General features: G+C 40.2%; 1 protein-coding gene and 1 pseudogene across 1 annotated transcript in view; one reads left to right on the top strand and one right to left on the bottom strand.

Moving 5' to 3' along the window:
* LOC101423191 (putative zinc finger protein 487) overlaps positions 1–12,340 on the top strand; it is a 56,089-nt gene that overhangs the window by 31,852 nt on the left and 11,897 nt on the right.
* LOC139438529 (RNA polymerase II elongation factor ELL2 pseudogene) lies at positions 4,244–7,477 on the bottom strand (annotated as a pseudogene).

Genomic DNA, 12,340 nt, shown 5'->3' on the forward strand with positions numbered 1-12,340 from the left:
CCCCTTCTTCCCCTGTTGTCTGCTCTGTGTCCACTCGCTGTGTATTATTCTGTGTCCGCTTGCATTCTTGTCAGGCAGCATCGGGAATCTGTGTCTCTTTTTGTTGCTTCATCTTGCTGTGTCGGCTCTGCATATGTGTGGTGCCACTCCTGGGCAGGTTGTACTTCTTTCATGCAGGGTGGCTCTCCTTGTGGGGCGCAGTCCTTGTTAGTGGGGCTCCACTACATGGGGGACACCCCTGCGTGGCACGGTACTCATTGTGTGTGGCAGCACTGCACTTGGGCCAGCTCACCATAGGGCCAGGAAGCCCTGGGTACTGAACCCTGGACCTCTTATATGGTAAGCAGATGCTCTATCAGTTGAGCCACATCTGTTTCCCACTGTAGGAAGTTTATCCACCCAGTAATATTCATACCAGTTATCTTGAGTTGGTTGATTGCATGTTCTGTGATTAACGTGTGGTATCTGTGGTATGTCTGTTACTTGGTATTTCACTTTTGACAAACAAAAATATGAAAGCATTTCCTACTGATAGCCCAGCTCCAATGTAATTAGCAGGGGTTTTGATATTCTTGTGCAGCCATTCCAAACCAGCCAAGCCTTGAGCTTGCCCAGCCAGTTAATCCATTACATGATCCTTAGATTAAGATTCCAAGGCTTAAACTAATTTTTTTTTTGAGGTACCAGGGCTGGGGACTGAACCCAGAACTTCGTAACTGCTGAGTCATGTTGGTAACCCTGAGTTGGTTTTTTCATTTATTTTGCTTATTGTTTGTTTTTTTTTTTTTTAGGAGGCACCGGAAACCAAACCCGGGACCTCTTGTGTGGGAAGCAGGTGCTCAACTACTTGAGCCACATCTGCTCTGTAAACCAGTGGTTTTGATAATTGGGACAACAGCTCTGTTCTCTGTTGCCCAAATGCAGCTGCCAAGCTTTGCAAAAGGCCAAAATTTAGGGCTAGGTAATATCAGAAATTGACCATCTAAGGCAATCAACCATATGGCAGCACAAAGAACCCACTGAAGAAACATTCCATTGCCATTATCACATTTTTATGGTGCTAGAAAGTTTGAGCCAAACAAAATGACAGCTACAGAAGAAGCGATGAAACCAGTGGCCGGAGCTGTGGCTTATTGCTCAGGGGTCCTGTAGTGCCCCCAGGGAGCTGGTTCACTGTAGTCTCGCTGTCCTTTCAAGAGCGTTGGGCTGCAGGCAGGCAGTGGTGAGGCTTGCTCTCGACCGGCACACCTGAGCTCTGCCTCCAGAGCACCGGTGGGGAGCCAGCACTCTCACTCCCTTTGCTCCCTGGGGCAGCCTCACCAGGCTTTCTCTGAACAAACTTCCTTGTATTTGTATTACTAACCACACACCTGAGTTCACTGTGGTTTCAGTCCCTTGTTTTATACTCTAGCTTTCCTTCTAGGAACATGTACATCCCAAGATGCAAAAATAAATTTTTAAAAATTATTATTAAGGAAGTTGCTACTTGAAAGAAAGAAGCTAGTTTTATTTATTTATTTAAGGAGGTACTAGGAATTGAACCTGTGACCTTTTATATGGAAAGCAGGCACTCATCCACTGAGCAATGCCCACTCCTCTGTCACTTTTTAAAAAGTTATTGTTTTTGGATGCTGGAGACAAACATCTTTATTAAAGATACTGCCCCAAATTTGACAAACATTTCAAAACAGATTTGTAAACATAATGCTTGCCTTTACAACTGGCAGCACTTTGGAAAGACAATACTAAATGACAGTACAACTTGAATTAACATTACTTCAAAGTCCTTATATTTTTAACCACATAATTTATGTTCCCACATGATGAAACAAGTGATAATTTAAGTCACATATATGCCCCATGAAATGAAAATGTGTGCTGTTTTGATGAATCACAGTATGATATGTTTAACTATATCTGCTTTTTAATAATCCTGGTGCCCAGGATAAAACAAACAAACAAACCAAAAAAAAACCTCAGATATATATTACATGTAGGTAATAACCTCTTTGCATATGTGTCTTCAAAAAATACTTTGTAGAAGTGGATGTGGTGCAAGCAATTGAGCCTGCTTCCCACATGGGAGGTTCAGGGCTCATTTTCTGGTACCTCCTAAGGAAAACCAACAAAACATTATAGCAGTATGTAAGTAGGTACCTGCATGTTTAATTTTATACTTTTGTTCCCAAACTGTAGGCCTCTTTCATTTTAATAACATAATGATTTTACCTAACATTATTAAAGCTGACAAACTGTTGAAATGGAAATGCATTGTCTTCTGCAATAAAGTAACAATTTGACAGAAAAAAGCCCTTGTAGTAGCATCTGTCAGTTATTTAACCTTAGCATTTGGTCTTCTAGGAGTTGCAGCTTTTTTTCTGATGCTTGCTCACATCCACATAACCTGTACACACACAGTTCAAGCACACGCTTCAGACTCTGGTAGGTGTGCTTCCTGTTGCTCTAATCAAGTGGGAAGCGGTGTAGCTTATGTTTAACCACACTATGTACTCAACTAGTAAACACCTTAAGGCAACCATTGCAATGAGGAGTTAACTTGCAGGCAGATTTACTGTTCTAGATCAAGTAAGCCTGTATATACATATGTGTATGTATATCTACGTACGTACATATATACTTAGTTTTTTGTATTTTGTGCGCAATTCTAATCATTCTACAACTTATGGCAAAGAGTTCACATTAAGAAGGGTCAGAAAATCGGTTTATGTTTATCCTGAAGCATTTGACTTTGGATATTATTATTATTATTTTTTATGCACACAACATTGAAGTGTGAGAATTGGGTTCCCAATATGTTACAAAAAAATTCCTAGTGACAAACATAAGTTTTTGATGAAAAAAAATGACTTGACGTATAGATACTGTATCTCCCCTATCTGCCTAAAATAAAAGATTTCTTATTGACATAAACACAAGTCTTTAGGGGAAAAACAGCACCAGAGAAAGCTTCAAAAATACAGGGAAGTGAAGTAAAGTGGAAAAAAAAAAAGGGAACTCAAGTTTACTAATACTGAAACTTTCAACAGGTGAAATTTCATCCTTTTGGAATCTTCATGCAACTCATTTGGAATTTTAATTAAATAAACTTAACTTTATTCTCATCTTCTGGCCCCAGCAGAGTTCTAGTGCCGTGACTCTGCTTGCTGTTGGTCAAATTTGCCTATTAGTCTTTTAATATGAGCCAGCTTATTATGAAAATTCATCTGTATTTTTCTTCCTGGTAATTAGGACTAGACTGCTTGATCTTCTGATACTCTTGTAAAACTTCATGAACATTCTGATGCTTTTTTGAGCTCAGAGAAAGGTACTTTCATTTTGCACCAAGTCTGATAAATCTAGCGACAGTCTCCATCCTGGTCTGCAAGGCCCTGTACTCATAATACTTGGCATTGAAGTCATCCCTGTAATTCTGGCATTGCTCATAGGAGACAATAACAATATATTTTATCAAATAATCTGGGAGTGCCGGTGTTGAGGAAGACTCTTTTGAGGCAGCACAGCTCTCTTTAACTCCTTCATTGGAACGTGACTGGAGTTATTTAACTTGGCAAGTTCCCTCAACAGTCTCAGTGTCATTTCTTTATTTTTTTCCAAACAAATCAGTTTTATTGGTACGTACCGATAAAGCATACAGTTCATCCAAAGTGTATAATTATTGGTATTTGGTGTAATCATGTAGTTGCGCATTTATCATTTCAGTCATTATTGGAGAATTTTCATCATTCCAATAATAATAATAATAATGAAAAAAAAAAAAAAGGAAAAAAGCTCTACCCCTTAAAAATTACCTCTCAATCGTTCTATGCTTCCCCTGGCATACACATCTGCTATTCTGTTTCTGTTTTTCAATTTATTTCTATTTCTATTTTCCATAGATGGAGTCAAACAATATGTAGTACCTGTTGTCTAGTTTCTTTCTCTTAGTAGATACTACTGTTTTTTTAATTTAAAAATTTATTTTTATATAAATTGTTACAATTACTCAGTTAAAATAAGATAACCACAATAACAATAAATCTACTTTAGTTAGCAGTTACACTCCCCCCACCACCTTATTTTTGTTCATTCCTCAGTCTTGAGGCATTTGGGATGATGTGCCCTCTGACTGCTTCAGGCTGAGAAAGGATATAGATATTATGGGGCAGAGGAATGAAATCGTTTTGCTTGCAGTTGGAGATATCCCTTGTTTTGGGGCTGGGACTGGTCAATCACTGTCATTTTGTTAGATGTCCAGGAAAGGCCCTAAGAACAGGAGAGTAGGAGTTGGCCACATAACTTGTAGGATTTCAAGGCTCAACCAGCATAGGAGCAATTGGAAGGCTTTAAGTCTTAGAGAAATAAACTTAACAAGTAAGTGGAAGGTAGAAGAGTCATGATGAGGGGGTTTATAAATGGATAACTACCATTTTGACTAAAACTATCAGAAGGTAGTCTTGAGTCTTCTGGCCTTCTGAGTGCTAGGGGAATTGGAGTTAGAATTCATAGTCTAATAACTCAGCACTACCTCAGTTGTCGTTTGTAACTCTAACTAGTATGAAAATACCCAACGAATATCTGAACATTTTTATATACCCTATATACATGGAACAGCAACAATCCCCCAAGTGCAAGGGCAATGACCAGTGAAGAAGGATGGTCCAAAGATGAGCCCTTGATACTGATGACTATGCTTATGAGCCTGCATGCCTGAAGTTTTGACTAGGCCTAGAGCTGCAGAGTGCCTAAGAGTTACCTCCTGAGAGCTTCCATGTTGCTCAAATGTGGCCACTCTCTAAGCCAAACTTAGCGTGTAAATGCATTATCTTACCCCCAGCATGGGACTTGACTCTCGGGGATGAGCCTCCCTGGTACCAAGGGATTACTACCAATCACTAGCTAATGATGCAATTAGAAAAAGACCTTGAATAAAAGGGGAATATTGATAAAGACAAATGAGATTATATGGCTAAGAGTCTTCAAAAAAGAGTTGGGAGGTCATCAGAGGGGTCGTGCTTATGCACGTCTCAGCAGAATCCCAGAGAGAGCCAAAGTAGATACAATTAGATAGAATCCCAGGTACTGTTGCTCCTGAGAGCTATGGAGACACACAGGCTCTATGGTCATGGCAGATGGCCCTGGAGTTCAGTGCCTTGTCAGTGGGCCCTACTTTGTAATTTGTGTTCCTGAGTGTGATAGAGTTGGACTCAGATGTGACCTTTCTACACATGCCTCTTCTGTCACTTTTACTGAACCTGTGGTTGGTACTGGGGTTGGTGTATACTCAGGAACTTGAAGCTCTGGACTGGGCATGTGCCAGCTGGGTCCTGAGCCTGAGCAGAGTTGTAACTCCTACTCTCTGGTTCATTGGACTTACCCAGGCCAACTAACAGGGAGGTGAATATGGTCAACCCCCACAACAGGGAACTGAGAGTGCCTACAACTGCAAGCAGGAGAATCACATCCATCAGCCATGTGGGATCTAAGCCCCCTCTAGATTTCAAGGTGAAGTGGACATTACTATCCCAGGGTCCACAGGATGGAGGAATAAAATATTGATTAGAGTGGACTTACTGGTATTCTATTATAGAGCTGTTGTAACTCTAGCAATGAAATTTTATCATTGATGTATGTGGAGAAAATGGCCTTAGTAGGTGCTGAGGGCAGGGAGAGGGAAGAAGAGATGTGATGTGGGGGCATTTTCGAGACTTGGAGTTGTCCTAAATGATATTGTAGGGACAGAAGCTGGACATTATATATCCTGCCATAACCAACTGAATAGACTGGGGAGAATGTAAACTACAATGTAAACTAATACCCATGTGATGCAGCAGTACTCCAAAATGTATTCACCAAATGCAATGAATGTGCCACAATGATGAAAGAGGTTGTTAATATGGGAGGAGTGTGGTGTGGTGTGGTGTGGGATATATGGGAACCTCTTATATATATATATATATATATTTTTTTTTTAAAGATTTATTTCTTCATTTATTTCTCTCTCCTCCCCCCTCCCACCCCGGTTGTCTGTTCTCTGTGTCTATTTGCTGTGTCTTCTTTGTCTGCTTCTATTGTCAGCGGCACAGTAATGTGTGTTTCTTTTTTTGTTGCATCATTTGTTGTGTGAGCTCTCCATGTATGTGGTGCCATTCCTGGGCAGGCTGCACTTTCTTTTCATGGTGGGCGGCTCTCCTTATGGGGCGCACTCCTTGTGTGTGGGGCTCCCCTACATAGGGGACAACCCAGTGTGGCAGGGCACTCCTTGCATGCATCAGCGCTGTGCGTGGTCGAGCTCCACACGGGTCAAGGTGGCCCAGGGTTTGAACCGCGGACCTCCCATATGGTAAACAGACGCCCTAACCACTGGGCCAAGTCCGCTTCCCTCTTTGAGGCTCTTTAAAACATAATCTTTTAAGGTATATGAGAGGACATTAGGATTCAGATTGGCTACCTATTTCAGAATTGCTCTGAGGAAGTTCTTGTCTTTTTAATTGATGCCATCTTTCTGCAGTGGAGCAAGCAGCTCAGGTTTCTTGTAGGCCTTCAGTGCCAGTAAATGAATCACTTTGTCCCTTTATGGCTGCTGAGAAGCACTGCTGCTGCTGTGTGTCTTTTGAATTGTATTTGTAGGGTTCATGGGAGTTGACCTTTTTCTCTTAGGTACTGCATCTGAAACATCTTGAGCTGCTTTCTGAATTTGCACTCTTTTTCCTACGTATATGGCTTGATAACCATATATGGTTTGATAACTTCTGTGCTATGGTTGTGGGATTTCTTCTCTGCCTGGATCATTCTTTCTTGTGTCATCTGATACCAGTTGTTTGTTGCACAAATTAAATTTTTTAAATCTTGTTTAAATCCCATACATTTGAGCTGGGAGGCTCCAGAGCTGGAGAATGTTTGCTGGATGCAGTTGAAACTGCCTTGAGGGTTATCTTTACCCACATTTGACAAATAAAAGCTAAAGTTATGTACTTCTTTGGGGAGATTGCTTGTTAGGAATTTTGACGAGTCCTTGGAGCCCTTGGAACTGAATCGAAGGTGAAAAAGGAATTAAATTTTTGTGGCCCTGGTAGGTCTCTGGTGCCCCGATCGCCGTCTCAGTGAGGTTCATGTGAGTACAGTGATACTGTCCTGCTCCACATGCCTGCATGGCAACCTAAAGTGGTCCTCCTCCTGCAGGCCCGCTGCCATCTTAAAGGCCACAGTGTGCCACAGCCGTCACTGTGACAGCCATCCCACTTCTGGCATACTGTAATTTAGTGCCACTTGTTTTTGTAAATAAAGTTTTATTGGCACACAGAAAAACCCCCGTGTTTATGTGTTGTCTGTGGCTGCTTTCATGTTGTAATGACAGAGCTAATTAATTTTGACAAGAACTATATGGCTTTTAAGATATAACTTACTGTATGGCTCTTTATGGAAGTTTTTCAACCCCATCTCTGGGTCTAGTTTTCAAACTTTAGTGTCTATCTGAATCACCTGGAGGGCTTGTTAAAACACTCATTGCTAGGCCCTATTCCCAGAATAATGGATTATGTAGCTGTATTATTAATTAATTAATTTTAAGATTTATTTTTCTTTCTCTCCCCCTCCCAGTTGTCTGCTCTTTGTGTCCATTCACTGTGTGTTCTTCTGTGACTGCTTCTATCCTTATCAGTGGCACCAGGAATCTGTGTTTCCTTTTGTTGTGTCATCTTGTTGTGTCAGACCTCCATGTGTGCGGCACCATTCTCGGGCAGGCTGCACTTTCTTTCGTGCTGGGCAGCTCTCCTTACGGGGTGCACTCCTTGTGTGTGAGGCTCCCCTACACGGGGGCACCCCTGCGTGGCACGGCACTCCTTGCGTGTATCAGCACTGTGCATGGGCCAGCTCCACACGGGTCAAGGTGGCCCGGGGTTTGAACCGTGGACCTCCATGTGGTAGATGGGCGCCCTATCTACTGGGCCATGTCCACTTCCTGTATATTAGTTATTTAATGCTGTGTAAAAAAATTACCCAAGAAATTAGTGGATTAAAACAACAAATATTTATTATCTCATGTAGTTTTTTTTTTAATTTATATTTTTTATTAGAGTAGTTGTAGGTTTGCAGAAAAATAATGCATCTCATACCATTTTTGTGGGCCTGGTATTTACAGGTGGCCTAGCAGGGTGGTTCTGGTTGTGGTCTCGTGGTCAGCTGGGGCTGCAGCCATTTTGTAGTTTGACTGGTTTGAAGGATGCACTGCTAAGATGACTGACTTGCATCACTGGCAAGTTAGTGCTGGCCTTTGACAGGAGGCCTCTGTTCCTCATCATGTGGACCTTGCTGTGGTGATTGAGTGACCTCATGGCATGGCAGCTGGCTTTTCATAGAGAAAGCAAACAGGAGGGAACTAAGTGAAAGGGAACAATGTCTTTTCTGACCTGGCCTCAGAAATCACACTCTGTTGTGATGGTTTGAATTTTGTGAATCCTAGAAAAGATTATGTTCTTAAATAATCCATTCCTGTGAGTGTGGGGTCCTTTGATTGCATCAAATTCAGTTAAGGGGCCTTTGATTAGAGCGCTTGATTAGATTGCTTTCAGGTTTTTGATTAGAGTATATGTCAGTGAGGCATGACCCAGGTTGGGTCTCTGCCCTCTTGCTGGGTCTTATATAAACTGAGAACACACAGAAAAGACACAGAGAAAGGGTGCTCTGCCATTTTGACCCTGCCATGTGAAGGAAAGGACTCCAGGTTCACCTACAGCTGCAGAAAGATAGAGAAGCCCCAAGAGGCTCCAGGAGCTATGCCTAGGGAGAGAAGCCAGATTGCCCACAGCTGAGCTTGAGGAGAAAGTAGAGGGAGATTGGCAGACCCTCCAGGATCTGCTGGCAGCCAGCCTTTGGTGAGAAAGCATCTCTGATGGTGCCTTGAATTGGACTTTTCACTGTCTCAGAACTGTAAGCTTTTACCTCAAATTAATTTCCTTTATAAAAGTCAACCCATTTCTGGTAATTTTGTATTGGCAGCTTTAGCAACATCCTATTGGTTTAAAAATTCATCCCTATTTAATGTGGGAGGAGATTGCACCAAGGCATGAATTCTAGGAGGCCAGAATCTTTGGAGGCCATCTTGGAAGCTGGCTGCCCCAGTAGGTCTGTGGCAAGACCTGAGAACGTGGTTTTCTAACAAGTTCCCAGGTGATGCTAATTTTGTTGACCTGGGGACCCTTAGAGAACACTACCTCAAGGAGTGCCCAAGAAAATCCACTGAATGTATGAAGGAAATACTAGCATATTTATACACGGGTATCTGTATTTTACAAAAATATGAATGAGATTTCACATATATATCAATGTATAAATAACTGTGCTGGGTGAGTGCTCAAATTTTAGTTAAGGGGTAAATGATCAAACATTATGGAACATCTAAACTGTGGGATAAGTCCCCAATTACTTATAATCTTGTTCCTGATTATGTCTGTGAGGCTTTTTATTTTTTTCTTTATTAGAGAAATTGTGGGTTTAACGAACAATGGCGCATAAAAGCATTAGAAAAGGATTCCCATATACCACCGCACCACCAACACCTTGCATTGGTATGCAACATTTGTTACAATTGATGATAGCACATTTTTATAATTCTGTTAATTAAAGTCCATGGTTTAATTTAGGTTTCCTATTTGTGTAGTGTAGTCACATGGATTAAAAATTTTTTAATTCTATTGTCATATATACAATCTAACATTTCCCTTTTAATCATATTCAGATATATATTTGAGTGCTATTTGCATTTACAATGTTGTGTTACCATCATTACCATCCATTACCAAAATGTTTCCATCATTCCAAATAGGAACCCTGTACATTTTAAGCCTTAACTTCCCATTCTCTATCCCAATCCCATCCCCTGGTAACCTATATTCTAGATTCTGATTCTTTGAGTTTGCTTTATTGTTTTGAGTCAGATCATACAATATTTGTCCCTTTGTTTCTGCTTTATTTCACTCAAAGTGATATCTTCTAGGTTCATGTTGTCATATGTATCAGGACTTCATTCCTTTTTATGACTGAATAATATTCCATTGTATGTATATACCACACTTTATTTTTTCATTCATCAGTTGATGGACATCTGGGCTGCCTCCATCTTTTGGCAATTGTGAATAATGGTTCTATGAACATTGGTTCGAATCCCTCCTTTCAGTTCTTTTAGGTATATATCTAGAAGTGGGATTACTGAGTCATATAGTAGTTCTATACTTACTTTTCTGAGGAACTGCCAATCTGTCCCCCACAGTGGTGCTACCATTTTACATTGCCACTAGCAATGAATGACTGTTCCTATTTCCCTGCATCCTCTCCAACGTTTGTTATTGTCCATTTTATTAGTAGCAGCCATTCTAGTGGGTGTGAAATGTTATCTCATTATGGTTTTGATTTGCCTTTCCTTGATGGCTAATAATGTTCAGCATATTTTCATGCACTTTCTTGCCATTTGTATATCTTCTTTGGAGAGCTGTCTATTCAAGCCTTTACCCATTTTAAAATTGGGTTGTCTTTTTGTTGTTAAGCTGAAGGTTTATATATTCTGGATACTAATCCTTTATATCAGATATATGGTTTCCAAATATTTTCTCCTATTGTGTAGGTTGTTTTACTTTCATGATAAAGTACTTTGAGTAAGAAAAATTTTAATTTTGATAAGGTCCCATTTACCTATTTTTTCTTTGTTGCTTGTGCTTTGGTATGAAATCTAAGAAACCATTTTCTGCACAAGGTCCTGAAGATGCTTCCCAACATTTTCTTCTAAAAGTTTGATAGTTCTAGTTCCTGTATTAAGTTTTTGATCCATTTTGAGTTGATTTTTGCATATTGTATGAGGTGGTGGTCCTGCTCCCTTTTTTTGCAAATGGAGATTCAGTTTTCCCAGCACCCTTTGTTGAAGATACTGTTGTTTCCCAAATGAGTGATTTTTGCCACCTCGTTGAATTCTATTCCAGTGGTCTATATGTCTGACTTTGTGCCAAGACCATGTTGTACTGGTTACTGTGGCTTTATAACAAGTTTCAAGATTGGGAAGTGTGAGTAGTCTGACTTCATTCTTTTTCAAGATGCTTTTAGCTATTTGGGGCCCCTTACCCTTCCATATGAATTTGATGATTGCCTTTTCCATATCTGCAAAGAAGGTTGTTGGAATTTTATCTGGGACTACATTGAATCTATAAATTGCTTTGAGTAGTATTGACATCTTTTTGTAAATTTTATTTTCATTCTTAAAGATGTATTTTATTTATTTATTCGCACCCCCCTCATTGGCACTTGCTGTCTGCTCTCTGTGTCTGCTGGTCTTCTCTTTTGGAGGCATCGGGAACTGAACCTGGGATCTCCCATGTGGGAGAGAAGTGCTCAATTGCTTGAGCCACTGCAGCTCCCAGGTTTGTTGTGACTCTCATCGACTTTCCTGTTTGTATCTCTTTGTTGTGTTATCTTGTATCAGCTCTCTGTGCTTGCCCATCACACCAACTCACCTTCTCCAGGAGGCCCCAGGAACCAAACCCAGGACCTCCCATGTGGTATTTGGGAGCTCAATCACTTGAGCCGCATCTGCTTCCGAGTATGGACATCTTAGTAATGTTTTGTCTTCTAATCCATGATTATGGACTATCTTTCCATTTATTTATGTCTTTAATTTCTTTCAGTAATGTTTTGTAGTTTTCTGTGTACAAGTCCTTTGCATCCTTGGTCAGATTTATTCCTAAACATTTGATTGTTATCATAAATGGAATATTTTTCTTGATTTCTTCTTCTGATTATTAATTGCCTGTGTATAGAAACACTATTGTTATTTTTGGATGTTGATCTTGTACCTTGCCACTTTGCTGAAGTCATTTATTAGGTCTGAGAGCTTTGTTGTGGATTTTTCAGGATTTTCTGTATATAGGATCATACCATCTGCAAATAGGGAAAGTTTTACTTCTTCCCTTCCAAATTGGATGCCTTTTATTTCTATTTCCTACCTAATTGTGCTGGCAAGAACTTTCAGTACAATGTAGAATAACAATGGAGGCAGTGGGCATTCTTGTCTTATTTCTGATCTTAGAGGGAAAGGTTTCAGTCTTTCACCATTAAGATGTTAGCTGTGGGTTTTTCATATTTGCCTTTTATCATGTTGAGGTTGTTTTCTTTTATTCCTAGTGATATAAATTTTTTTAAAATCAAGAAGTGGTACTGCTTTTGTCAGTTGTTTTTTCTGCATCAATTGATATGATCATGTGGTTATTTTCCTTCATTCTGTTAATGTGGTATATTACATTAATTGATTTTCTTATGTTGAGCCAACCTTGCATATCAGGGATAAATCCCACTTGCCATT

The sequence above is a fragment of the Dasypus novemcinctus genome, unplaced genomic scaffold, assembly GCF_030445035.2.
Source record: "Dasypus novemcinctus isolate mDasNov1 unplaced genomic scaffold, mDasNov1.1.hap2 scaffold_183, whole genome shotgun sequence".
Lineage (NCBI taxonomy): Eukaryota > Metazoa > Chordata > Mammalia > Cingulata > Dasypodidae > Dasypus > Dasypus novemcinctus.